The sequence below is a fragment of the Cyanistes caeruleus genome, chromosome Z (assembly GCF_971803275.1).
Source record: "Cyanistes caeruleus chromosome Z, bCyaCae1.hap1.1, whole genome shotgun sequence".
NCBI lineage: Eukaryota > Metazoa > Chordata > Aves > Passeriformes > Paridae > Cyanistes > Cyanistes caeruleus.
In genome coordinates this window covers 8,026,304-8,052,903 of record NC_141732.1, presented here as the reverse complement: position 1 = coordinate 8,052,903, position 26,600 = coordinate 8,026,304, and the positions used below count along the sequence as shown (strand labels likewise).

The 26,600-nt window shown below is 45.5% G+C and overlaps 1 long non-coding RNA gene across 2 annotated transcripts; it reads right to left on the bottom strand.

Moving 5' to 3' along the window:
• Positions 1-9,937: 9,937 nt before the first annotated feature.
• LOC147648073 (uncharacterized) lies at positions 9,938-20,056 on the bottom strand. Of its 2 annotated transcripts, XR_015280500.1 has the most exons (4): positions 19,383-20,056; positions 14,298-19,303; positions 13,139-13,285; positions 9,938-11,755 (listed from the first exon to the last, which is right to left on the bottom strand). It is a non-coding gene; the product is annotated as an uncharacterized LOC147648073 (long non-coding RNA). The 2 variants fall into 2 exon arrangements; XR_015280499.1 differs by having other exon boundaries at positions 11,590-11,755; positions 14,298-20,034.
• Between the last annotated feature and the right edge of the window lie 6,544 nt (positions 20,057-26,600).

Genomic DNA, 26,600 nt, shown 5'->3' with positions numbered 1-26,600 from the left:
AATGGTAAAATACAACTGACATAAATCTGTAAAAGCAGTATTGAGCAGTAATTTAGAAATCTTTCAGTATTTTGCTTGCAAGTGTTCATCCCTCATACGTTATTGTCATTTGCACCGAGCGCACACGATTCCATTAATATTTCTGTTTGAATCATCAGTAGTGGCACAGCTGACCAACAGGAGTTTACTCTCATTTGTGTAACCATTCTGATTAGTTTTGGAGTTGTTTGGTTGATGGTTTGTTGTTTTTTTTTAATTTTAATATTCAGTGTCTTCACATGATGTGGACAGTACTCAGTAGTAACCTCCAAAACATTAGAAACTCCTAGAATACAACCCCTACAGACACAGTGTTTGTTCATTCTTACACCAAGAGTCCTTCACAAACACCAGAACATTTATCTTCTTAGTTACCATAAGCAGAGAATGCTGCTATTTTACAGGAAGTAACAGGAAGTGATGTAACCTGGAAGTTCGGGGTGTTAAATGTGAAAAATCCAACTTTTTATTTTCACTGGCACTGGATATTCTTACCTGTGGCTCCCAGTTCCCTTCACTCTACCCACGACCAGGGTGCAGCAGCGGCTGTCTGTACGAGGGGCACTGACACAGCCGCATTGCCATCAAAGCTCACGGCCCACGGTGCCGGGCAGAGCAAGGTCGGGCCACCGCTGGCATCGCCGTGTCCCTTGCGGTGGCTGTGGGTGGATTGGGGAGGGCAGGAGGAGGAGTTTCCGCGGCTGAAGCCTTTCCCCGCCGGGGAGCCGAGCCGTGCGCTTCCTGGCTGCTCTCCCGCCGCCGTGGATGGCCGCAGGGTAGGGAAGCGGTGGTGGCTCTGGGCAGCCGCATCCGCTGGTGCTTCATGCTCCGGGAGGAGCGGGCGGCACCTCCACCGCCACCTACCAGGAGCGCGGTGCTGGGAGCGCCACCAGCCAGCTCCGCAGGCGAGGAGAGCAGGATGCGCCCCGTGGGTAGGGACGAGCTGCACTCACAGCTTGAAACTCCTTCCCTGCCTCCTTTTCAGTCTCCCAGGCATCTCACCACTCAGAGCCCCATCCCCACGGCTGCCCGCCCCTTTCTGCACTGGGAGTCCTTGTGCGTGCCCTCGGTACATCTTCCTCAGCTCCTTTGGCTAAGGAGGGATGTTTGACAATGTGAAAAACCACGCTCACGGTCCTGGTAAATTTTAAAAGGTTCAATTAAAAAAAAAAAAAAAAAAAAGAGACAAAGACAATAAAGCAAAGGGTTAAAATGGCCAGGTGCTTGGCACTCTGCCAAGAGCACACCTGGTGCTTTGGAAACACCTTATATATACCATTTCTTTTGCATCAACTTGATGCATATTCATAGGCTTTATGCATATTCAAACTTTTCTATTAACTTGTTTACATTTTCCAGGAACTTTTTAGCATGGCCACTCCTTGGGTCCACCTTTTTAGAGCATGCATGTTTCTCGGCTTGTGGTTTTAATCCTCTTTTTATCACCTTTTAATTTGGGCATTGGCTCCTTCTTTCCACAGACAGTGAGTGCTGATAGCAGCCAGGTCCCATCATCTGCTCATCGAATGTTATCCTAACTAAGCAGACCATTCAAACATACATATATTGACTATTACAGCAAAGCCATTTTAACATTATATATACAGCATTCATTTTAATCCTTGCTGTGGTGGTTTTAGTGCTAGCTAAAATCACCAGAGTATTAACTCATTTCTTGCTATGAGATATGGATTAGGAGAAGTGTAAAACAGGCTTAAAACTTAAAATGAATAACAACGGTTTATAGAACTACAAGAATAAGAAACTAGACTAAAAACTCCAGCAAACCTTTCCTCACCCCACTCAACCTTTTTTCCTTTCCCAACTGACAACATAGAAACAAAATTTGGGATGTTAAAGCAGTACCAACTGTACAATAGTCTTTTCATCAGTCTCTGTAGGGAGAGAAGAAGTTTTCTCTTGTCATTCCATGGAGAGTTCTCTACAAGAAAACGATTTTCTCATGGCTTTTCCTTTCCAGGACAGGCAGCTGCCCGGGAAAAAACTCGGCCATCCTGCCTTCCTCCCATTTTCACACCACTCAGACAGAGGTGTGTTCATGGGCCATCAACTCAAGGGGTGTTTTTGAAGGATGAGTTATTCAAAGGCAAAGGTTCTCTTCATCTGTCCCTGTGATCATCTCTGGGAACAGAGGTTTACTTCTTCTCTCTCTTGGGGCAAAAGGTCTTCATCAGCTCTCTCTCCCTCTCTGTTCAAGCATCTCATGGGATCACAGTTACTCCACTGTCTGCTCTGCTTCATCAATGGATACCTTTGCTCAGATTTACAGTTTGAATAGTCTATTCTCCCCCACACTCTTGCATGAATGAAAGGAGTTATTTATCAGAACATTATTGTCCATCTCCATGGCCTTAACAAAAGAACATTTCAGGTTATTAGAGCATCTCCTCATTCTCCTTCCATCTGAGGTTTGGCTCTTTCTTTTACTGACCTTGATGTTTTATGTTGTCTCTTACGTGTCAATTTCCCATTTTCCTCTCTCTGGAGAGGGGATTAAGTCTGCAGGTCCCATCTGTGTAGTGAAAGGGTTAAATCGGGCCCAAACCGTGCAGGCATTTATGGTGTCAGAAACCGGGTGTCAGATTTCAGCTGGGCAGCCCCTGGAAGGCAGTGGATGGTTTTCAGCCTGGAGCCGTCTGTGCGGGCCAAGGGGGGCGAGATGTCAGCAGCCGTGGCCCGGCCCAGCCTGGGGCCAGGGGTCCCCCTGGAAATGGCTTCAGCCACCCCGCTGGAATGGGAGCTGGAGGGTTTCCCAGGAGGGGCCAGAGCAGAGCCTGGCCTGGCCTGGGCAAGGGGGTCCCACATTCTCCATCCCACGCCCGGGAGCTGCTGGAGTCTGGCCCAGCCTCCCCCAGGCCGCACAGGCCGCGGGGGAACCGGGCCAGCCGCACCAGAGCTCCGATACCTTTCAAGGCTGCAAACAAAGAGACAAGAAGTTGCCGGGCTTGGCTTTCAAAGGTGGTATTCACAAAGGTGATCTCACTTTTCAGTGTTCCAAAAAGCTGTCAGTCTCAGAAGCTGTTGGCCTGATCTCAAGCAGAGAAGAAACTCCCAGCAGCCTCTCTCAGAGAAATCATTTCTGTGGATATTTCCCACTTTTTTTTTTCCAAACTACCACACTTGCGAAAAGCCAATATTATAATATGTATTTATAACAAGAAGACGCAATATCGGCAGTGAATCCTCTATTTTCTTCCTTTCTCTGAAGTTACATCCTCAGGCTTGTTTGCTCCATAATTCCTCTCAATGAGGCAGTGTTCTAGTGATCTCTGTTTCCTGGAGTTTCTAAATGCAAGAAAGGGAGGGTGAGAAGTTTGTAAATGATAGATAGGCATAGATGACAGATATTTGTCTTTCCATACAATGGAAAGCAAGGTGCTAGCAGAACTCTAAAATAGTTTTATTTATTATTATATTATTTAACTGTAATATATATTTAAATTGTTATTAGATCAATATTAAATACATTCCTAGTACAGTTATGACATTTCATGGTCTACTGAAGATAAAAAAAAAAAAAATGATATTTTAAAGGAAATACTTCCTTCACTTTGAAACACTGATTTCAAAAGCCAGTTGCTGACCTTTTGTATGTGGCTCTTTATAGGAAGATTTTTTTGTTATTTAATCATGTAATAAAGAATTGGATGAATAAAAATTCAAAAGAAAAGGTTTAAATAATATGTAATTGTAAATGATGGAAATATGGAATGAGAAATCCTCCTCCAGGTCGAGGTAGGATTTCTCTTCCAAAGTTACAGATTGCAAAAAGCCACCCAGATAACGAACCTCGGCAGGCACATCAACTCGGAGGAAAGGACAGGACAAAGACCATCATAGAGACAAAAGAACTAGCCTGAAAGTCTACCTCCGGACTTGGGCAACGCCCGGCCGACTTCTGCCGGAGACAATCAAGCGAAACAAAAGGGACAAGCCTCAGGAAGATGGTCGTTGCTAAAATTGAACACCCCACCCGCCAAACCTATGCTAGAGTAACTCAGTCAAGAAGGACAAAGAGGAAACAACTCCTCCGAGATATCCATCGGCACTAGCCCGGATCCCTCGACTCTGCTATGATGAAATATGTTAAAATACATACAGACTCACTTTGCATTTGAGGAGAGTCTGCCCGGACACTTACTGACTCAGTCTTCTAGGCCAGGAAATCCATTCACCTGACAATCAGGGACACTTGGTGAATGGAAACTGATTGGAATTCTAGCCTGGGGACATAAAATCCCTATAAAAACCCAGGCCAAAGAACCCTCAGACGTGGATTTGGGAACACCTATACCTTGCGTATAGACCCTGTCCACCCAGCGCTGCGCTGTCCATTTATTGTGGTTTTTCCTCGCTGTTTTGCTGTTTTGTTAATTTATAATAAATTTATCTTTTTTATCCTTAATCTGCTGTTGCATTTATAACAAATCACTACCTTAAATTATCCTCTAATATTTTATGAAGGAATCTTTCAGGTGTCTTTTTCTATGGCCACAAATCTCTGGCTTCAGAGAAGCAATTCCTTTCTAAAAACATCCATCTCTCTGCTGTCACAATATGCAGCCCTGTAACCTCCATTTCCCTCTCTGCTCTCCCTCCTGAGTAATCCTGTTGTGTGACAGATTGGAGTGAGATACAGAGGAACCTGCTCCTGTTGTCCTCACTATACCTTCAGTGCAGGTGTGTGTTTCCAGAGTGTATCATCCTCCAAGATCTGACTTTATGTTACTCTAAATCTGAAGTTTTCTTCATAAGACTGAGAGTAAGTGATCTTTCCGTATGAACTAAAATTTTGTCTGTTATAAATAAAATTCAGCCAAATTTATCAATAACAATTTCATTGAAAAATTTGCAAAATCGAATTTTGGAAACAACCACAATCAAGGTAAACGTCAAGCCTGGAGTCAATGTCAGGTAAACTCTGAATCAGCCTCTGTTGCACTGACTCCCCCAAGTTCACAAACTGTCTTTTGGAGAGCTGAGTTTTATGCAGTTTTTTTCAGCTTGAGGCTATGCAGCTTCAGTTTCATTCTTTTTCTTGTTTTGTTACATATTGATATTTCTGCTGCTGGACTGCTGATGTTTTTTCTCAGAAGGAGAGGGAGTCTGAGTAGTTTTTTTCAGGAAACCGACACTGAGATGCATGGTCCTGGAGAATCAGATCGGGTCAGTATCAGGCATTAATCACTGGGTCGTTAGAGCGCTCATCTTGCTTGGGTGGACTCACCTCTTCTCGGTGTTATCATAATTGCTGGGTCATTCTCTTGCAAATTCCTGGTTTTCCAGCAGCTGCTCTTGCAATCTCAGGTTGCTTGTGTTTTTTTTTACATAACACATGCTTTTATACTTGACCTTATATGTGCACAGTAAAACACGAATTATACCAACATATATTATATTGCCTTTTATCTGCTTCAAGACTTTTGAGTTGTGCCTCCTCTTTGCATCTGAAATATAAAACCTCATTTATTTTGCTCGGCATAGACAGACTTTTGAGTTTGCTTCACCCTTAGTGACTTGTAACATAAATGACAGGAAGAGTATAAAACAATAATCCTGATTATTTTTTGCCCTCGTTTTAATTAAACTGATGGATCACATTTTAATGTGACTTTTTAGATAGCATACTACCAGAGGTATCATGTACCTAACTTCTACTTAGCAATCTGAAGCACATAAAGTTTCCTGGCTTCTGAATATTTGCAGCATGTGATATCCACAGTAAATTCAAAGTTTAAGGGAGGCCTCCGAGCTAAACCAAAGACACATGAAAACAGCAAAAGGTAACAATGGAAGAGACAGATTCATTCTAGTATTGAAATCTTTCTAGTATTGAGAGGAATGATGAGCTTGTCTTTACAAACAAGCTGTGGGTCAGTTGATAAGATGTAGCTATCAGTGAGAGACGACAGAAACAATGGGATGGATTCCAGTAGAAGATCAAAGAGGCACTGAAAGAACACTATGAATTCCATAAAAGTTAAGAAGGGATTATGCATTGGGGGTGGGGGGGGAAGGTACCCCGGGTATCAGGCGTTCCGGGAAGCCTGTACCTCTCAAGTACCTCAGCCTATGGGGAAAGAGAGAAGGGAAAAGCGGCCGGGAATTAGGATAAAATGGAGGCTGCGCCCTCCAAAAATTTGAGAGACCCCAGGGGAATGCCCCATGGCCTCTCCCTTTATTTGAATAAAGAAAAAGGACTCCTCTGTCTCCTTTTTGGACATAAACCTCTGGTGTTTGTGGATTAATTTTCCTGACATATTGTATCATCATATCAGAAACTGTAACATTGTGGTGGTTTATGTGAAAAACGAAGTTCACTCCTGTAAAATTTAAAAAAAAAAGTTTAATAAAGACAATAAGAGACATAAAATAAAGCAAAGAGTTATGGCCGGGTGCCTTGGCGCTCTGCCAAGAGCACACCTGGTATCTCAGGAATACTCTTTTTATCCCATCTTTGCTGTGAGGGGTCAATGCATATTCAAGCATGTCCCCTCCCTGGTTCTGCCTTCTTGGATCATGCTTTTGCACAGTTTCATTTTCTGCTGGTCAGCATATATTTTTTTTGCTGGTCATCATTATTCTAGCTGGTCAGCATTATTTGAAGTTTGGTTTCCTTTCTTCTGCAAATGGTCACTTGTTGATAACAATCTGGGCCCTTTATCCTTCCTCTGAGGGCAGCTGGGCTTCATATCTTTCCCCCCTGCCCACGTCCCCGGTACCGGCTTTTTGATAACAGTTTGCTCTCCATTTCCATGCTTCCATAGCCTGTTTTCCACTGTCCTTCTGTTGGAAAAACATCTTGATCCTCCCACTGTCTTGCCTGTTGGAGTTATCTTGCCTTGTCCGGATGAAACATATCCTTACCATTCAGAATTCCTATCTAAGCCTATAACTTGCTAAGAGAGAAAAGAATATAGCGAAAGCATATAGTATATATTTATCAGAATAATTGTGAAAAGCCAATATTTACAACATGAATTCACAACATTTAGCATTTAGGAAAAAAAAAGTGGAAGAACACCCACGGAAGTGAGGGCTCTGAGAGAGGCTGCTGGGAGTTTCTTCTCTGCTTGAGATCAGGACAACAGCTGGCCAGTTTTAAGAACTGAGAGCATTTTGCACCAATGAAAAGTGAGATCACCTTTGTGAATACCACCTTTTAAGCCCAAACCTGGGAACTGCTTCTCTCTTTGTTTCCAGCCTTGAAAGGTAACACAACTCTGCAGCTGCCCCGTGGCCTGTCCAACCTGAAGGGAGCTGGACTCACGGCTCCTGGATGGGGGATGGAGGCTTCAGGGATTCCCCCAGCCCCAGGTTGGGCCAGCCTCTGTTGTGGCCCCTGGCCCTAGGCTGGGCTGGGGCACAGCTGCTTGCCCCCATGGCCCACACAGACGGCTCCAGGCTGAAAACCGTCCCCTGCTTTCCAGTGCTGCCCAGCTGAAATCCAACACTAATAATACCTGCCGCAGCTTGGGCCAGATTTTAACCTTTTCACTACCCAGATGAGACCTGCAGATTTAATCTCCTCTACAGAGAAAGGAAAGTGGGAGTGATTGACATGTAAAGAGACAGTATGAACCATCAAAGTCAGTAAAAAGAGGAGTCAAGCCTCATATGGAAGAATGAGGAGATGCTTTAATAACCTGAAATGTTCTTTTGTTAAGGCCATGGAGATGGACAATAATGTTCTGATAAATAACTCTTTTAATTCATGAAAGAATATTTGGGAGGAATGAAGCATTTCAAAGTGTAAATCTGAGCAAAGGTATCCATTGATTAAGCTTAGCAAATGGTGGAGTAACTGTGATCCCATGAGATGCTGAAACAGAGAGAAAGAAGTGAGAGTTTGTTGTAAGTGAAGCTGGATGTTTTGGGTGAAACAAAAGTCAGCTCATTTATTAAACAAAGGAAAACACCAATGAAGGTGGAGGCCCAGGATGAGCCCAAGCCCCACTCGACAAATCAGACAGAAAAACAGCAGTACCGTACCTGGGTGTCCCTTTGGACTCTGAGTTCCACTGGAGGTGGAACCTCCTGGGGTGCGACCTTTATAACACCCCTTTGTCCAGGATAGGTCCATTTACAATCTTCTCCCCGACTGCCTCATTTCTCAGGGTTCTATTGGTCCTTACCAAGATGCATTTCAGACCAATCATTCTCTGAGGGCGTCAAGCGATTGTTTGCCCCATGCTCCCACCACACCCCAGGATGCTGAAGTTACTCTAGCGATGTCATTTTCTAGAATCTTCAACCCTCACTGTGTCTGCCATGTTTGTTCTCCCCTTGCCCAGCACATTTACATTTTTGAACTGACTCCTATTCATTAGTAACAGCTGTCCAACACAGACTAACAAGTGGCAGTTAACATACAAATAACAATTAACATACAGATACTCATAACCCCTGAATATATTTATAAAAATTAGTAGCGGCTATACCCATACTGACTAACAAGTAACAATTCACTTACAACTTTTATAACCCCCAAATACATTTATAACAAGTTGATGAAGACCCTTGGCCCCAGAGAGAAAAGGAGAAAACCTCTGTTCCCAGAGATGATCACAGAGACCTTGGCCTTTGAATAACTTATCCTTAAAATAATACCCCTAGAGTTGATGGCCCATGAACACACCTTCAGTGGTGTGAAAATGGGAGGAAGGCAGGATGGCAGAGTTTATTCTCGGTGGCTGCTAATCATAGGACTAAAAAGCCATAAGAAAACTGTTTTCTTGTGGAGAACTCTCCATGGAATGACAAGAAAAAACTACTCTCTCTACAAAGACTGATGAAAACACTGTTGTATAGTTGGTACTGCTTTAACATCCCAAGTTTTGTCTCTGTGGTGTCAATTGGGTAAGAGGTTGGGTGGAGAAGAGGAAATGTCTCTGGAGGTTTTATTCTGGTTTCTTATACTTGTAATTTCTTATACTTGTAATTTCTTATTCTATTAATAAACTTTCTTTATTCCTTTTAAGTTTTGAGCCTGTTTTGCCCTTCTCCTAATCCATATCTCACAGCAAGAGATGAGTAAATATTTTGGTGATTTTTAGCTAGTGCTTAAAACCACCACAAACATGTTTTTTTTCTTGAAAAATTGTGTGTTTTTTTAATGCTGGCTGATTGAAAGCTTGAGATCATGATCATCAAATTAGTTCTCACATGGTGCAATTTAGAATTTAATCTTTGATTCACAAAGTGAAGAACTCCTTTTGTTATTTGACTGCTGTGAGCACATATAACATGCAAACTTAGGCATGTGTGTGAAAAGATGTTCCTTCTCCGTGTTAGAGTTGTGGTGTATAATGCTTCATAAGCAGAGTAAAGTGATCCTTCTATCTTCTTTAAAAAATGCAATGTGAGTGTAGCACTACGAATCAATGGATTTCATTGTTCCTTCTGCCTAGAGAATCATTTAACTTAATTTATATTAACATATCTTAGTTAACAAAAACTTTTGTAATGTTATTATCTTACAATATAAAGCAATACAATTTTTTTTTAAACTACAGATCTTCACACTAGTTAAACAGAAATAACTTTCTTCTGTTTCATTTTCTGAAACAGTAACTTTTAAAGGAGTAGCTTTCCTCTGCTAATTGGCAGTAATTGGCAGTATTGGTTTTTTTTTTATGTTAATGACCTTGCACTCCAAAGGTGTAATGTTATTCCTCTATAGTGTTATGCTTTTGTAATACCCCTCATTGCTAGTCCTCTACCTGAAGTTACTCTGCTCACTGTCTAAATCAAACCTATAAGGATAAAAATTGAAATTAACTGACCCAAAGCCACGGTGACTTGTGATACCTACCTATTTCTAAAATACAACACAATAGTTAGTATAGTGACTGAGAGAGAGACGGGGACAACTGAGTGGTGATCAGAATCCGAATTTACTGTGGGCTACATATGCTTATATACCTATGCTTATATACATACGTTTTTATTCTAGGAAGGCTAGTAATTTTTTCCTACAATGATTGGGTTAATCATTATACAAACAAGCTGATACATTTTTGCAACATCTCTTCTACTTGCAGAAATTGACTGAATCTTTGCTGTAGCCAGTCTGATCCAAACCTCTTGTAATTCTCAAAGCTCTGTTTGTTCTTGCCAAGGCATCCTGATTATCAAATCTCTTATGCTGATCAGGTCCAAAGTACCCTCTGTCTTTGCAACAACAAGCAATATTTTTTCAGTACTTTCTGTTAAGATTTTGTTAGTACTTTAACAATACAGCTCTGTGATGTCTTTCATTCTGTCTCTTCTCACATTTTACACTTCCACAATTTAAAAAAAGACAAATATAGGAAGATGTATAGAATGTACTGGGAGAGAAGTGGGGGAGGGGGAATTGCCTATAAATGAAGTTAAAGAAACCCAACATGGACACTTGTAACAATTCCCAGTTTTGTTAATATCTCATGGAACAATTTCTATTAATTTCAGCTAGATTAACTAAGGCCTCCCACAGAGGAAAGGAAAAGCTCCTGAATGTATGGGACATGCTTTTTCTTCAATATTTTATTTTTAGTAAAAAGTGCAGGATTTTGCTATAGCTTGGTATGAAAATTTTAGAAAAAAAGCAATACAGCAGTGTCACAAGGGGTCAAAAAACTGCAGCAGTCAGTTAAAGTAAAAAGTCAAGGGGAAGTTCTGCTGATCAGACAAATTGGGGCTGAGGTACTCACTACTAATCTGCAAGGAAACATAATATTTCTGTTCCAAATTGATCCTGGTTGAGAAAGGTTGGGTAGAGAGCTTAATTCCAACAGGAGAAAAGGGTGGTAGATAAGAAAGAGAAAAGACTTGTACATAGACAGAAGCTGCAACAATACTAGAAGGCACAGAGGGAACCTGAAGAACAAAATAAATGGTTTGTGGTAGAGCTTAGACAGGGGTAGGTGGGGATAGTACAAAAAATTTTGACAAGTCAGGACTATTAGGAATTCAAGAAATAGTTTTTCTTTTGTCATATTCAATGCCTAAGCACTGAAGATGAAAAGCACGTGGAAAACCAGTACGAATAATAATATCTACTTTTAAAACTTTTTATAATACAGGTAAGTTAGACAAAACGTTTAGAGATAGATATATAGAAAATAACGTTAGACCTTTTTAAGACTAATACACCTTACATTCTAGCAAATTAGTTATGCATAGAGAGGGGGGAATATGTTGAAGTAAGGCTCGGAAGATATCGGGTTGTAACGGATAGTCACCCCCCTCCTCTACAGTGTATGGCAATGACTTCTGCAATTAGCTAATAGCACCTAGCTGTGATGAAAACAGATGGGAGTAACACAGTGACCCTAGGTTATAAAATGTCAAATTCTCCAGCAATAAACGCCATTTTCACCATCCATCACATTGATGCTGTGGGTTATGGTCCGAATGGCCTGGGTGTGGTCACCGTGCTGGCTCCTGAACCAGGGTGTTTGCCTTGCTTAAAAGACAACACCCTCCACCTGTGTGTTTCATCCCAACCTATTCTCATACTATCTTTAGTGGAAGAAGACAAACCTGTCCAGAAGTGGCAAAAGCTATTTTATTTTATAAATTATTATTCATTAGGTCAAATTTGCCAACAGCTGTGTACTGTACCAACTGTGCTCTCTTCTTTCTTCATCTTCTCTCTAAGCTGCTGGTTATGAAGGTGAAGATCAGCCAAGTTCCAAGCAGTGCTGAATGTCTAAGAAACATAATGTTAGCAATTCTTACACAATAACGAATTCAGGCCTTGATATTCCAGGAGTTACTTGAAAACATTTATCAAGCAAATAGAAGTTCTCCATCTCTAATAAAATAACTTCCTAAACTATTCCAGTATTATAAAGACTTTGTCTTCCTATCAAGACTGTATATTAATATAGACAAAATGTACTTACTTGGTTATTTCTGATACCACTACTGAAAGTGAAATCATAAATTTGCTAACAATGATAATCTATCAGTTCTAATTCCTGTGTGATATCACTTCCATAGGCATTTTCAGTAAGATACATGTAAGAAAGCAGGCACATAATGTGGAACATGTTATGCCTTACTTTTTTCCCTCTGGCAAATCTTTTTGGAAAATAGAACCAAACAAGGCTGATCCACTGATCACTGTCTCTGGCTGCTCTTCTCTAAAAGACCTCAAAGGTGGATGTCAGGTAGGTCTAGTTTATTATTTATTTTTAATAAAAGCTGATCCTCTACAAAGTTCAGAAAAGTCTTGTAGTAATTGCAAACAACCCTTATAACCAGTTGCCCCCTGTGTTAACAAAATTATGTTATTTTTCCTTCTTTTGACCCGTCTCAACTTTCTCTATTCTAAAGGCACTGCCATTTAAAGCAAATTTAGTTCTTCATTTTGTTCCTGTTAACACAGATTGTAGCTATCTCTCAGAATCTGCACCTGAAAGGAATCATTTGAAATCCAAACCAACAAGATCTTTGCCCTTTCTCTTGGGGGAGAGACAGCTCTCTCAATTAGAGCTTTTAATGAATCAGAAACCCTAGCAATGAGCAGGATAAGGGACAAGACTTTAAACTGACTACAGAAGTTCTGAAATAAGAAATTGGTCTTGATCACCTCCCCAGTGGAATCAAATGGGATTCATCATATTAAGTGCTAGTCACTAAGAAGGATCAAAAGTTTGAAACCATCAAAATTAAGGTTCAGAGCTGTAAAAATACTGAAATCAAGATTAAGTTATTTGGGAGAGTGCCTCTGCATACTCATGGCAAGCATTAGAACATTGATTCTTATATCAAAGGCAAGTACACAAAACAAGTGATCAAGCTGGTCATTTTCCTTACTATAAAAAGGAACCTCATTGTAAAAACCACTAATTACCTAAACAAACCAAGCCAAAAGTAACCAAAACCCAGACTCACTTCTTGATGTATTATCAGTTTGCTAGGTGAGGCATTATGAGTTATTTTATACAGTTCTCTGCTGTATAACTTCTCATATGTCCCTTGACTTGATTTATAAAAATTTAAACAAGTTTCTCCTATGAAAACAAGTGATTTAATTGTCATAATAGCCAAGATTTCTGGTCAAATGAAGCAAAAATAACTCTTCTACCTGTTAAACTCTTCATTTACCAGTGTTCCATCATCAGCACAGTATTGTCCCCAGGCAGTTCTACAACCTTGATGGGTTTAGGTGCTCTTACTGCCTGTGTTTTCAGGCTTCCAAACTTGATGTTTGTCCCAGCAACATTATTCTGGCCTGCCAGATATTAAAGAAAAACATTAGTCTCTATAAGCATCAGTCACAAGAAAAATAAAACAAAATATAAAATAAAATATAAAATAAAATAGAAAATGAATGAAAAGTTAGGAGCAAATATTTATTGATGCACAAGATACAGACAGAACTACATCATCAGGCTTGATGACAATTTTACAGTTGCAGAAATTTCACTTTGTAAAACAAAGTGAAAAGTAACTTAGGTTCTAGCATTCTCTATAACTTAGAAACTGTTTACAGTTGAAGGAGTGCAAATTGCATAAACACAAAATGCATGCAATATTCCAGTTAATACAGCAAATATTTAGGAAGCCATGGACAACATACACCATCAGTTGCTAAGCTAGAAGAAAGGTGCTGACATTCACAGACACTACGACTTTCCAGACCAAGTAATAGTCAGGCTTCTTCAAAATGAGCTCTGTTTGCAGCCACAGAAACACAGAACCATACAATTGTTAAGGCTGAAAAAGCCTGCTAAGACCCCTCAGTCTAACCACAAACCAAGCTCTGCCCTGGGCACTCTGCACCAGTGTCTGACCACCCTGTGTGTGAAGAAATTTTCTCCAATACCCAATCTAAACCTCCCCTGCCACCACTTGAGGTTGCTTCTTCTCACTTGTTCCCTGGGAGCAGAGCCTGACCCTGCATCCTCCTGTCAGGGGTTGTGCAGAGCCACAAGGTCTCCCTGAGCCTCCTTTTCTCCAGGCTCAGTCCCTTTCGCAGCTCCCTCAGCCATTCCTGGTGCTCCAGCCCCTTCCCCAGCTCCGCTCCCTTCTCTTGACACCCTCCAGCCCCTCAATGCCTTCCTTGTCATGAGATGCCCAATACTGCCCGCAGGATTCAAGGTGTGGCCACAGCACTACCAAACACAAAGAACGGACACTGCCCTGCTCCTGCTGCCACAGCAGGACTGGCACGACCCAGGGATGCTGCTCCCCACCGCGGCGCCCGTCCAGCCCCGGCACCCCTGATCCCCACCCCGCCACACCTCCCCCGCGCAGCTGCTCTTCACGAACACCAGGCCGGGGTCTGTGTCGTAGCTCCGGCCCTGGCTGATGCAGCCGCCGCCCGAGTGCCCGGTCGTCCGCAGCACTGCGGTGCCCAGAGCTCGCTTCAGCGCGCCCTCCATGGTGGCAGCTGTGAGGGCAGCCTCGGGCGGGAAAAGAATTAAAGGCGCGGGGAAAGGCGGGGCGAGAAGGGGCGGGCAAAGGGCAGCTGGGACGGAGGAAGGGCGCCTGAGGGGGACAAAGGGAGTCTGAAGGGGGCAAAGGACGGCTTAAGGCAGCAAAAGGACGGCAGAAGCGGCTGAGGCGGCTAAAGGAGCTGGGCTGATGACCTGGGCGCTGCTGTCGAAGGGCTCTCTCGCTCCTCATGTGCCGATTTGCTCGCGTGTTCAGTTTTGTTATTGTGTTCACGACAGAATCAATTACAGAATCGCAGAACGTTCTGAGTTGGAAAGGGCCCCACAAGGTTTGTCGAGTCCAATTCCTGCCCCTCCATAGGACACTCCAACAATCACACCCTGTGCCTGAGAGCATTGTTCAAATGCGCACCTTGAGCTCTGCCAGGCTGGGGCTGTGACCACTTCCCTGGGGAACCTGTTCCAGTGCATGAACACCCTCTGGGGGAAGAAACTTTTCCTAATATTCAGCCTAAACCTGCCCTGCACAATTTCAGGGGCACAATTTCCTGTCACTGGACACCACAGATCAGTGTCTGTCCCTTCTCTTCCCTCACAAAGTTAAATGAGGTCTTTCCTCAGACTAATTGGGAAAGAGCTCTGAGAGCATCAAGTCCAACCTGTGACCAGACACCCCCTTGTCAACCAGACCATGACATTAGTGTGCCACGCTCCTTGAAGACTTCCAGGGACAGTGACTCCAGGACCTCCCTGGGCAACCCCTTCAAGTGTCTAATCACCCTTTCTGTGAAGAAATTCCTCCTAATGTCCAACCTAAACCTTTGCTGGTGCAGCTTAAGAATGTGTCCTCTCGTCCTGTCCCATGTTCCCTGGGAGCAGAGCCTGACCCCCACCTGGAGCACCCTCCTGTCAGGGAGTGGTGGAGAACTCCCAGAACATCCCCCCGAGCCTCATTTTCTCCAGGCTGAGCACCCCCCAGTTGCTTCTCAACAAACTTGTATTCCAGCTCTCCACTCAGCTGTTGAATTGGTGGGTTTCTTGGGTTGGTGGCCACGAGTTGGTGATCACAATTTCCCCTGCCACAATTACACTTTACCCAGTTTGACGAGTTTGCCTTAATTTGGTCCTCATAATCTGGCCTTGTCTTGGCTGTTAGGTCAAGTGTCCTTGATTTGAAGATGTCAGCATTCTGTTATGTCTGGTTTTAGTTATTTGATTACCTCAATTTAATCGCTTTTATTATTTTTCTGTAGCTTCTGCGATTGTTGAGACACGTTAAACATAATTTATCTATCTGGAAACTTTATGGTTCATCACTATCAAGTACTTGATTTCTGCCCTGAGATTTAGTTTAATTAGTCTGATCCCAAGGATGGAGCTTCTATGGAGACAGGTGGGAAGAGCTGGGAGGGGGCTCAGACTGGAGAAGGCATATCTCCAGGGAGACCTTTGAGCCCTTCCAGAGTCTAGAGGAACTCCAAGAGAGCTGCAGAGAGACTTTGAACAAAATCTGGAGTGACTGGATATGGGGTGATGTCTTCAGGCTGGAAGAGGGCAGGGTTAAATTGGATTCAGGGAAGAGATTTTTTCCTGTGAGGGTGGTGAGGCCCTGGTACAGGTCCTGGCCCAGAGAAGCTGTGGCTTCCTCATCCCTGCAAGTGTCCAAGACCAGGTTGGACAGGGCTTGAAGCACCTGGGACAGTGAAAGCTGTCCCTGCCCATGCAAGGGGGATGGAATGAGCCAAACTATTTCAAGCCTTTCAAGCCAAACTATTCATGGATTCAATGAAATCAAAGATCCATGGAGAGCTCTGCCTGGTACTGCCATTTATTGTGTCTCCTTTAAAAGATTTGAGGACTTGCAGGTCTTTTAATTTTGTATCTTGAGGAATAAGTCCCACTCCATCTTTCTGTGGTGGTGTTGGTGAGGATGGAGGAGCAACAGTGGGAGAAAGTGATGGGAGCAGTAATTGGCAATAATGATGTGTACCTGAGAAAGGAAAGAAACCATCAGTAAAAGTTTTTTAAAAGCGCTATGATTCATGCTCTGTGCAAATGAGCTAACCTTCTGTTTATACTCATTTACCTCCCATTTCACACTATTGCTGAAACTGGGAGAAATTTTAGATTTCCAAAGTTTAAGCTTTCAAAATGCGACATAAGATATTCAAAGCCTATTTTGATTTTTCAGACAAGAGATGCAGTTAAGCTGTATCCCATCATTGAGCAGAACTGCATGCCAGAAAAACCAAAGCTAGGTTTCCTGCTGATCATGTGGAATGTCTTGAGTTGAAGTCAATTCTCTGCACTGGCTTGATGGTGGAGAGAAAAGAGCAGAGAGATGCTGTTTGATCACTGCTAAATACCAGCCTGAGGATTTACAGCAGCCAGGATCAAGGATTAGTGAGATCCTGTGGGGAGCTCACCTGTCTACAGCACCTGCAGCATCAAAGTGGTGATGGAGTGGAATCCTCTGGGAATGGCACTGGATTTCGAGCAACTTCTGAAGCAGCACACTTACTCAAATGGGCCAGAACAACCCTCCTCCTGTTCACCAGCACATCTTTCCCGTTTCTCTGCCTGCACATGACAGCAGCACTCTTGCACACTTTGTCAGCCACCCCAGCCAGCGTGTCACCATGGGCAATGTTTGTGTGTCTGTGTGAGCAGGTCAGGTCTACAGGGCAGGGAGTAACACCATCACTGAGCCCTGTTTCAGCAGGCTCCCAACATTGCTGAACAGCAATGTCCACTCCAGGTAGACAAGAGAGATGCAGATTCACAGTGCTGTTTTGCAGCACGCAGGCTGACGTGGACATTCACAAGGCTTCAGAAATGCTCAGTGCAAGTGGAGCAAAACCTTCCATTAAAGCCCTGTCAGGTCCAACGATGAACTGCAGTGCTGGACCTCTTCAGCAGCACTGACCTCCAGCTGCAGTACAGGCACAGTCTGTAACCCAGAGGGTGCAGGCAAGTACAAGGCAGTGCTATGAAAGGGGGGTGAAGGAAATAATCCATCAACTGTTCTGGGTCTTGGCAACACAGGGACAAGGCTTTGAATGGTGACACACATTGAGGCAGCTGTGGCAGCATGCTGTGTCACAAGTGGAAGTTCATGTCAGACCCAGGCATGTGGCTTAGATACAGGGCACAGAACTGCCAGAATGGGTCCCAGTATGGGGAACTCCACAGCATTTTAAGCTGAGCAGCCACACTGTTTATCAGGTGGGAGCTCCCCAGTCTGTGGTGCTGCAGCAGGACCCCAGTGAGTTCAACAGCTATTGCGGGCTGCCCACACCCTGACACTTGGGCATGAGTGTGCTCAGGACACAGGACAGGGACACCCAGGGGACTGCAGCTCTGCATGTGAGGGCTTCTCTTCCCTTGCCACTGAAAAGTAGAGCTGAAAATAACTGCACTAACCCAAGGCACTAAGGGCCAACCTGGCCTCATGCAGGAAACACAAATGTCCCATCCATGCAACAGAAAGGGATGACCTTTCCTGCTTTTACACTTCCAGGAATGCAGTGCCCTTGAACCCCCAAATTAGTGAAAAAAATCACACTGATCCCAGTTACCTGAATGCCAGTTTTCTGGAAGGGAAAAATTTTCTGGTTCACAGTGACACACAGCAGGGTGATATGATGCTGGAAATGAGGTCTGCTAGCCATACTACAAAAATCTTGTTAAAAGCACCAACATTTTGTCAAAAGCACCAAAATCAGGTTTGAAAACATAATGCTTCCCTTTTCATTTGGCAGCATTTTGAAATGACAAATGCAGTGAGACACCCAAAGATTTGGCTCAGTTTTGACCAAATAATCTGTGTTTTCACAGGATAAAGTAAGTAATGATTTACATTTAAACAAACCAGAAAGCTGCATGAAGTGAAAGTTTCCGCTATTTGGTAATCATAGTAGTTTATTGTTATAGATACGTCATCTTTGTTATATTTCTGGCACACAGGGCAAAAATCTTTCAATAAATATTTCATGTAAACAATACCTTCTTTGCCTCTCTCTTTTCAAAATATACTTGATATAGCATTTAAATTGATACTAACACATTTAAGTTATAATCTTGCCCAAAACCTAGATATGTTTCATTTTTTGTAAAACATTAATTTCCACAATATTATTAAAGCTGAGAAACTAATAGATTGGTAAATGCTTTTATCTTCCACAATGGAAATAGCAGTTTTATAGGAAAAACGTACAACTACAAGCAAGTACTTTTAGCCATCACTGCAATGGGGGCTGAAGTTGCAGGGGTGAGTTTCTGCATCTTTAACCCTCTAAAACAAGGTGATTTCTTGTTCTTTTGAGCAAATTTCTAGTCCTTCTATCACTTAAGGCAAAGAGTTTGCATTAACAAGAAAGAAGGGAAAAGAGACTTATTGTATTTCAATTTCCTACAATATTTTCTTAAAATGTGCACAACTTCACAGGAGAATACTGGGTCTTCAGAGTCTACTGATAAATTTATTTCAATGGACAAACCCCAATCCTTGAAAAAGGAAAACACCAGAAAAAAGCAGCTTCAAATATGGTATAAGTAATAATAACAAAAGTAGTTACAATGCTGAAACTTCTTTAATACAAAAGTTTGACACTAATTTACATAATCTGAAATAATTAAGTTACAATTTAATAATGGCATACATAATCTTACAGGCATTAATCCTAAATTTTACATAAATAAGCCATACTTGGTAGATTGGCTGGCTGAAGCAGACAGCTGGTGTCAGGACTTCACTTCCTGATTGTCTAGCTCCTGTGTTAATCTCTTGATGTGAACAGCTTGTTGTGGAGATACTGCCATCTATTATTCACCTCAGAGTAGCTGTGGCTGAACTATGAAGGAGAGATAAAATTAGGGCATGCAAACATCTCTGCAAAGTTTAGAATTTTGTATTCTTTGCTTTAAAGTAACCTCGAATGAGACTCAGAATTTACTCCTTCCCAGAGACTGTTATGTCTTCTGATACTCTGTTCTAAGAAGAATCTTCAGGACAAAAAAACATCTATGAAGTCAATATGAAGAATCTTTCCACACTACCAGAAAACGTAAACGTATGTAAAACACTAAAAATATACTCAATTTGACGGAAGGAAGCGTGGAAGGAAGCGCGGAAGGAAGCGCGGAAGGAAGGAAGGAAGCGCAGAGCGCGGAAGGAAGCGCGGAAGGAAGGAAGCGCGGAAGGAAGGAAGGAAGCGCGGAAGGAAGGAAGGAAGCGCGGAAGGAAGCGCGGAAGGAAGGAAGAAAGGAAGTGGTGGAAGGAAGCGGCGGAAGGAAGTGGCGGAAGGAAGGAAGTGGCGGAAGGAAGGAAGTGGCGGAAGGAAGGAAGGAAGTGGCGGAAGGAAGTGGCGGAAGGAAGTGGCGGAAGGAAGTGGCGGAAGGAAGTGGCGGAAGGAAGGAAGGAAGTGGCGGAAGGAAGGAAGGAAGGAAGTGGCGGAAGGAAGGAAGTGGCGGAAGGAAGGAAGGAAGGAAGGAAGGAAGGAAGGAAGGAAGGAAGGAAGGAAGGAAGGAAGGAAGGAAGGAAGGAAGGAAGGAAGGAAGGAAGGAAGGAAGGAAGGAAGGAAGGAAGGAAGTGGCGGAAGGAAGGAAGGAAGGAAGGAAGGAAGGAAGGAAGGAAGGAAGGAAGGAAGTGGCGGAAGGAAGGAAGTGGCGGAAGGAAGTGGCGGAAGGAAGGAAGGAAGGAAGTGGCGGAAGGAAGGAAGGAAGTGGCGGAAGGAAGTGGCGGAAGGAAGGAAGTGGCGGAAGGAAGGAAGTGGCGGAAGGAAGGAAGTGGCGGAAGGAAGGAAGGAAGTGGCGGAAGGAAGGAAGGAAGTGGCGGAAGGAAGGAAGGAAGGAAGGAAGGAAGGAAGGAAGGAAGGAAGGAAGGAAGGAAGGAAGGAAGGAAGGAAGGAAGGAAGGAAGGAAGGAAGGAAGGAAGGAAGGAAGGAAGGAAGGAAGGAAGGAAGGAAGGAAGGAAGGAAGGAAGGAAGGAAGGAAGGAAGGAAGGAAGGAAGGAAGTGGCGGAAGGAAGGAAGTGGCGGAAGGAAGTGGCGGAAGGAAGGAAGGAAGGAAGTGGCGGAAGGAAGGAAGGAAGTGGCGGAAGGAAGGAAGGAAGTGGCGGAAGGAAGTGGCGGAAGGAAGTGGCGGAAGGAAGGAAGTGGCGGAAGGAAGGAAGTGGCGGAAGGAAGGAAGGAAGTGGCGGAAGGAAGGAAGGAAGGAAGGAAGTGGCGGAAGGAAGGAAGGAAGGAAGGAAGGAAGGAAGGAAGGAAGGAAGGAAGGAAGGAAGGAAGGAAGGAAGGAAGGAAGGAAGGAAGGAAGGAAGGAAGGAAGGAAGGAAGGAAGGAAGGAAGGAAGGAAGGAAGGAAGGAAGGAAGGAAGGAAGGAAGGAAGGAAGGAAGGAAGGAAGTGGGGGAAGGAAGGAAGTGGGGGAAGGAAGGAAGTGGCGGAAGGAAGGAAGTGGCGGAAGGAAGGAAGTGGCGGAAGGAAGGAAGTGGCGGAAGGAAGGAAGTGGCGGAAGGAAGTGGCGGAAGGAAGTGGCGGAAGGAAGGAAGGAAGGAAGGAAGGAAGGAAGGAAGGAAGGAAGGAAGGAAGGAAGGAAGGAAGGAAGGAAGGAAGGAAGGAAGGAAGGAAGGAAGGAAGGAAGGAAGGAAGGAAGGAAGGAAGGAAGGAAGGAAGGAAGGAAGGAAGGAAGGAAGGAAGGAAGGAAGTGGCGGAAGGAAGGAAGTGGCGGAAGGAAGTGGCGGAAGGAAGTGGCGGAAGGAAGTGGCGGAAGGAAGTGGCGGAAGGAAGTGGCGGAAGGAAGGAAGGAAGTGGCGGAAGGAAGTGGCGGAAGGAAGGAAGGAAGGAAGGAAGTGGCGGAAGGAAGGAAGTGGCGGAAGGAAGGAAGGAAGTGGCGGAAGGAAGGAAGGAAGGAAGGAAGGAAGGAAGGAAGGAAGGAAGGAAGGAAGGAAGGAAGGAAGGAAGGAAGGAAGGAAGGAAGGAAGGAAGGAAGGAAGGAAGGAAGGAAGGAAGGAAGGAAGGAAGGAAGGAAGTGGCGGAAGGAAGGAAGTGGCGGAAGGAAGGAAGTGGCGGAAGGAAGGAAGGAAGGAAGGAAGGAAGGAAGGAAGGAAGGAAGGAAGGAAGGAAGGAAGGAAGGAAGGAAGGAAGGAAGGAAGGAAGGAAGGAAGGAAGGAAGGAAGTGGCGGAAGGAAGGAAGGAAGGAAGGAAGGAAGGAAGGAAGGAAGTGGCGGAAGGAAGTGGCGGAAGGAAGTGGCGGAAGGAAGTGGCGGAAGGAAGGAAGGAAGGAAGGAAGGAAGGAAGGAAGGAAGGAAGGAAGGAAGGAAGGAAGGAAGGAAGGAAGGAAGGAAGGAAGGAAGGAAGGAAGGAAGGAAGGAAGGAAGGAAGGAAGGAAGTGGCGGAAGGAAGTGGCGGAAGGAAGGAAGTGGCGGAAGGAAGGAAGGAAGGAAGGAAGTGGCGGAAGGAAGGAAGGAAGTGGCGGAAGGAAGGAAGGAAGTGGCGGAAGTGGCGGAAGGAAGTGGCGGAAGTGGCGGAAGGAAGTGGCGGAAGGAAGTGGCGGAAGGAAGTGGCGGAAGGAAGTGGCGGAAGGAAGGAAGGAAGGAAGGAAGGAAGGAAGGAAGGAAGGAAGGAAGGAAGGAAGGAAGGAAGGAAGGAAGGAAGGAAGGAAGGAAGGAAGGAAAGAAGGAAGGAAGGAAGGAAGGAAGGAAGGAAGGAAGGAAGGAAGGAAGGAAGGAAGGAAGGAAGGAAGGAAGGAAGGAAGGAAGGAAGGAAGGAAGGAAGGAAGGAAGGAAGGAAGGAAGGAAGGAAGGAAGGAAGGAAGGAAGGAAGGAAGTGGCGGAAGGAAGGAAGTGGCGGAAGGAAGTGGCGGAAGGAAGTGGCGGAAGGAAGGAAGGAAGTGGCGGAAGGAAGGAAGTGGCGGAAGGAAGTGGCGGAAGGAAGTGGCGGAAGGAAGTGGCGGAAGGAAGTGGCGGAAGGAAGGAAGGAAGGAAGGAAGGAAGGAAGGAAGGAAGGAAGGAAGGAAGGAAGGAAGGAAGGAAGGAAGGAAGGAAGGAAGGAAGTGGCGGAAGGAAGGAAGGAAGTGGCGGAAGGAAGGAAGGAAGGAAGGAAGTGGCGGAAGGAAGGAAGGAAGGAAGGAAGGAAGGAAGGAAGGAAGGAAGGAAGGAAGGAAGGAAGGAAGGAAGGAAGGAAGGAAGGAAGGAAGGAAGGAAGGAAGGAAGGAAGGAAGGAAGAAGGAAGGAAGGAAGGAAGGAAGGAAGGAAGGAAGGAAGGAAGGAAGGAAGGAAGGAAGGAAGGAAGGAAGGAAGGAAGGAAGGAAGGAAGGAAGGAAGGAAGGAAGGAAGGAAGGAAGTGGCGGAAGGAAGGAAGGAAGGAAGTGGCGGAAGGAAGGAAGGAAGGAAGGAAGGAAGGAAGGAAGGAAGGAAGGAAGGAAGGAAGGAAGGAAGGAAGGAAGGAAGGAAGGAAGGAAGGAAGGAAGGAAGGAAGGAAGGAAGGAAGGAAGGAAGGAAGGAAGGAAGGAAGGAAGGAAGGAAGGAAGGAAGGAAGTGGCGGAAGGAAGGAAGTGGCGGAAGGAAGGAAGGAAGGAAGGAAGGAAGGAAGGAAGGAAGGAAGGAAGGAAGGAAGGAAGGAAGGAAGGAAGGAAGGAAGGAAGGAAGGAAGGAAGGAAGGAAGGAAGGAAGGAAGGAAGGAAGGAAGGAAGGAAGGAAGGAAGGAAGTGGCGGAAGGAAGGAAGGAAGGAAGGAAGGAAGGAAGGAAGGAAGGAAGGAAGGAAGGAAGGAAGGAAGGAAGGAAGGAAGGAAGGAAGGAAGGAAGGAAGGAAGGAAGGAAGGAAGGAAGGAAGGAAGGAAGGAAGGAAGGAAGTGGCGGAAGGAAGGAAGGAAGGAAGGAAGGAAGGAAGGAAGGAAGGAAGTGGCGGAAGGAAGGAAGGAAGTGGCGGAAGGAAGTGGCAGAAGGAAGGAAGGAAGTGGCGGAAGGAAGGAAGGAAGTGGCGGAAGGAAGGAAGTGGCGGAAGGAAGTGGCGGAAGGAAGTGGCAGAAGGAAGGAAGGAAGTGGCGGAAGGAAGTGGCGGAAGGAAGGAAGGAAGGAAGGAAGGAAGGAAGGAAGGAAGGAAGGAAGGAAGGAAGGAAGGAAGGAAGGAAGGAAGGAAGGAAGGAAGGAAGGAAGGAAGGAAGGAAGGAAGGAAGGAAGGAAGGAAGGAAGGAAGGAAGGAAGTGGCGGAAGGAAGGAAGTGGCGGAAGGAAGGAAGGAAGGAAGGAAGGAAGGAAGGAAGGAAGGAAGGAAGGAAGGAAGGAAGGAAGGAAGGAAGGAAGGAAGGAAGGAAGGAAGGAAGGAAGGAAGGAAGGAAGGAAGGAAGGAAGGAAGTGGCGGAAGGAAGGAAGGAAGGAAGGAAGGAAGGAAGGAAGGAAGTGGCGGAAGGAAGGAAGGAAGGAAGGAAGGAAGGAAGGAAGGAAGTGGCGGAAGGAAGGAAGGAAGTGGCGGAAGGAAGGAAGGAAGTGGCGGAAGGAAGGAAGGAAGGAAGGAAGGAAGGAAGGAAGGAAGGAAGGAAGGAAGGAAGGAAGGAAGGAAGGAAGGAAGGAAGGAAGGAAGGAAGGAAGGAAGGAAGTGGCGGAAGGAAGGAAGGAAGGAAGGAAGGAAGGAAGGAAGGAAGGAAGGAAGGAAGGAAGGAAGTAAGTGGCGGAAGGAAGGAAGGAAGTGGCGGAAGGAAGGAAGGAAGGAAGTGGCGGAAGGAAGGAAGGAAGGAAGTGGCGGAAGGAAGGAAGGAAGGAAGTGGCGGAAGGAAGGAAGGAAGTGGCGGAAGGAAGGAAGGAAGGAAGGAAGGAAGTGGCGGAAGGAAGTGGCGGAAGGAAGGAAGGAAGGAAGGAAGGAAGGAAGGAAGGAAGGAAGGAAGGAAGGAAGGAAGGAAGGAAGGAAGGAAGGAAGGAAGGAAGGAAGGAAGGAAGGAAGGAAGGAAGGAAGGAAGGAAGGAAGGAAGTGGCGGAAGGAAGTGGCGGAAGGAAGTGGCGGAAGGAAGTGGCGGAAGGAAGGAAGGAAGGAAGGAAGGAAGGAAGGAAGGAAGGAAGGAAGGAAGGAAGGAAGGAAGGAAGGAAGGAAGGAAGGAAGGAAGGAAGGAAGGAAGGAAGGAAGGAAGGAAGGAAGGAAGGAAGGAAGTGGCGGAAGGAAGTGGCGGAAGGAAGGAAGTGGCGGAAGGAAGGAAGGAAGGAAGTGGCGGAAGGAAGTGGCGGAAGGAAGGAAGGAAGGAAGGAAGGAAGGAAGGAAGGAAGGAAGGAAGGAAGGAAGGAAGGAAGGAAGGAAGGAAGGAAGGAAGGAAGGAAGGAAGGAGGGAAGGAAGGAAGTGGAAGGAAGGAAGGTGGCGGAAGGAAGGAAGTGGCGGAAGGAAGGAAGGAAGGAAGTGGCGGAAGGAAGGAAGTGGCGGAAGGAAGTGGCGGAAGGAAGTGGCGGAAGGAAGTGGCGGAAGGAAGTGGCGGAAGGAAGTGGCGGAAGGAAGGAAGGAAGTGGCGGAAGGAAGTGGCGGAAGGAAGGAAGGAAGGAAGGAAGTGGCGGAAGGAAGGAAGTGGCGGAAGGAAGGAAGGAAGGAAGGAAGGAAGGAAGTGGCGGAAGGAAGGAAGGAAGGAAGGAAGGAAGGAAGGAAGGAAGGAAGGAAGGAAGGAAGGAAGGAAGGAAGGAAGGAAGGAAGGAAGGAAGGAAGGAAGGGAAGGAAGGAAGGAAGGAAGGAAGGAAGGAAGGAAGGAAGGAAGGAAGGAAGGAAGGAAGTGGCGGAAGGAAGGAAGTGGCGGAAGGAAGGAAGGAAGGAAGGAAGGAAGGAAGGAAGGAAGGAAGGAAGAAGGAAGGAAGGAAGGAAGGAAGGAAGGAAGGAAGGAAGGAAGGAAGGAAGGAAGGAAGGAAGGAAGGAAGGAAGGAAGGAAGGAAGGAAGGAAGGAAGGAAGGAAGGAAGTGGCGGAAGGAAGGAAGGAAGTGGCGGAAGGAAGGAAGGAAGTGGCGGAAGGAAGGAAGGAAGGAAGGAAGGAAGGAAGGAAGGAAGGAAGGAAGGAAGGAAGGAAGGAAGGAAGGAAGGAAGGAAGGAAGGAAGGAAGGAAGGAAGGAAGTGGCGGAAGGAAGTGGCGGAAGGAAGGAAGGAAGTGGCGGAAGGAAGGAAGGAAGGAAGGAAGGAAGGAAGGAAGGAAGGAAGGAAGGAAGGAAGGAAGGAAGGAAGGAAGGAAGGAAGGAAGGAAGGAGGAAGGAAGGAAGGAAGGAAGGAAGGAAGGAAGGAAGGAAGGAAGGAAGGAAGGAAGGAAGGAAGGAAGGAAGGAAGGAAGGAAGGAAGTGGCGGAAGGAAGTGGCGGAAGGAAGGAAGGAAGGAAGGAAGGAAGGAAGGAAGGAAGGAAGGAAGGAAGGAAGGAAGGAAGGAAGGAAGGAAGGAAGGAAGGAAGGAAGGAAGGAAGGAAGGAAGGAAGGAAGGAAGGAAGGAAGGAAGGAAGGAAGGAAGTGGCGGAAGGAAGTGGCGGAAGGAAGGAAGGAAGGAAGGAAGGAAGGAAGGAAGGAAGGAAGGAAGGAAGGAAGGAAGGAAGGAAGGAAGGAAGGAAGGAAGGAAGGAAGGAAGGAAGGAAGGAAGGAAGGAAGGAAGGAAGGAAGGAAGGAAGGAAGGAAGGAAGGAAGTGGCGGAAGGAAGGAAGTGGCGGAAGGAAGGAAGGAAGGAAGGAAGTGGCGGAAGGAAGGAAGGAAGGAAGGAAGGAAGGAAGGAAGGAAGGAAGGAAGGAAGGAAGGAAGAGGAAGGAAGGAAGGAAGGAAGGAAGGAAGGAAGGAAGGAAGGAAGGAAGGAAGGAAGGAAGTGGCGGAAGGAAGGAAGGAAGGAAGGAAGGAAGGAAGGAAGTGGCGGAAGGAAGGAAGGAAGTGGCGGAAGGAAGGAAGGAAGTGGCGGAAGGAAGGAAGGAAGTGGCGGAAGGAAGGAAGTGGCGGAAGGAAGGAAGTGGCGGAAGGAAGGAAGTGGCGGAAGGAAGTGGCGGAAGGAAGGAAGTGGCGGAAGGAAGTGGCGGAAGGAAGGAAGTGGCGGAAGGAAGGAAGTGGCGGAAGGAAGGAATGCGGAAGGAAGTGGCGGAAGGAAGTGGCGGAAGGAAGGAAGGAAGGAAGGAAGGAAGGAAGGAAGGAAGGAAGGAAGGAGGAAGGAAGGAGGAAGGAAGGAAGTGG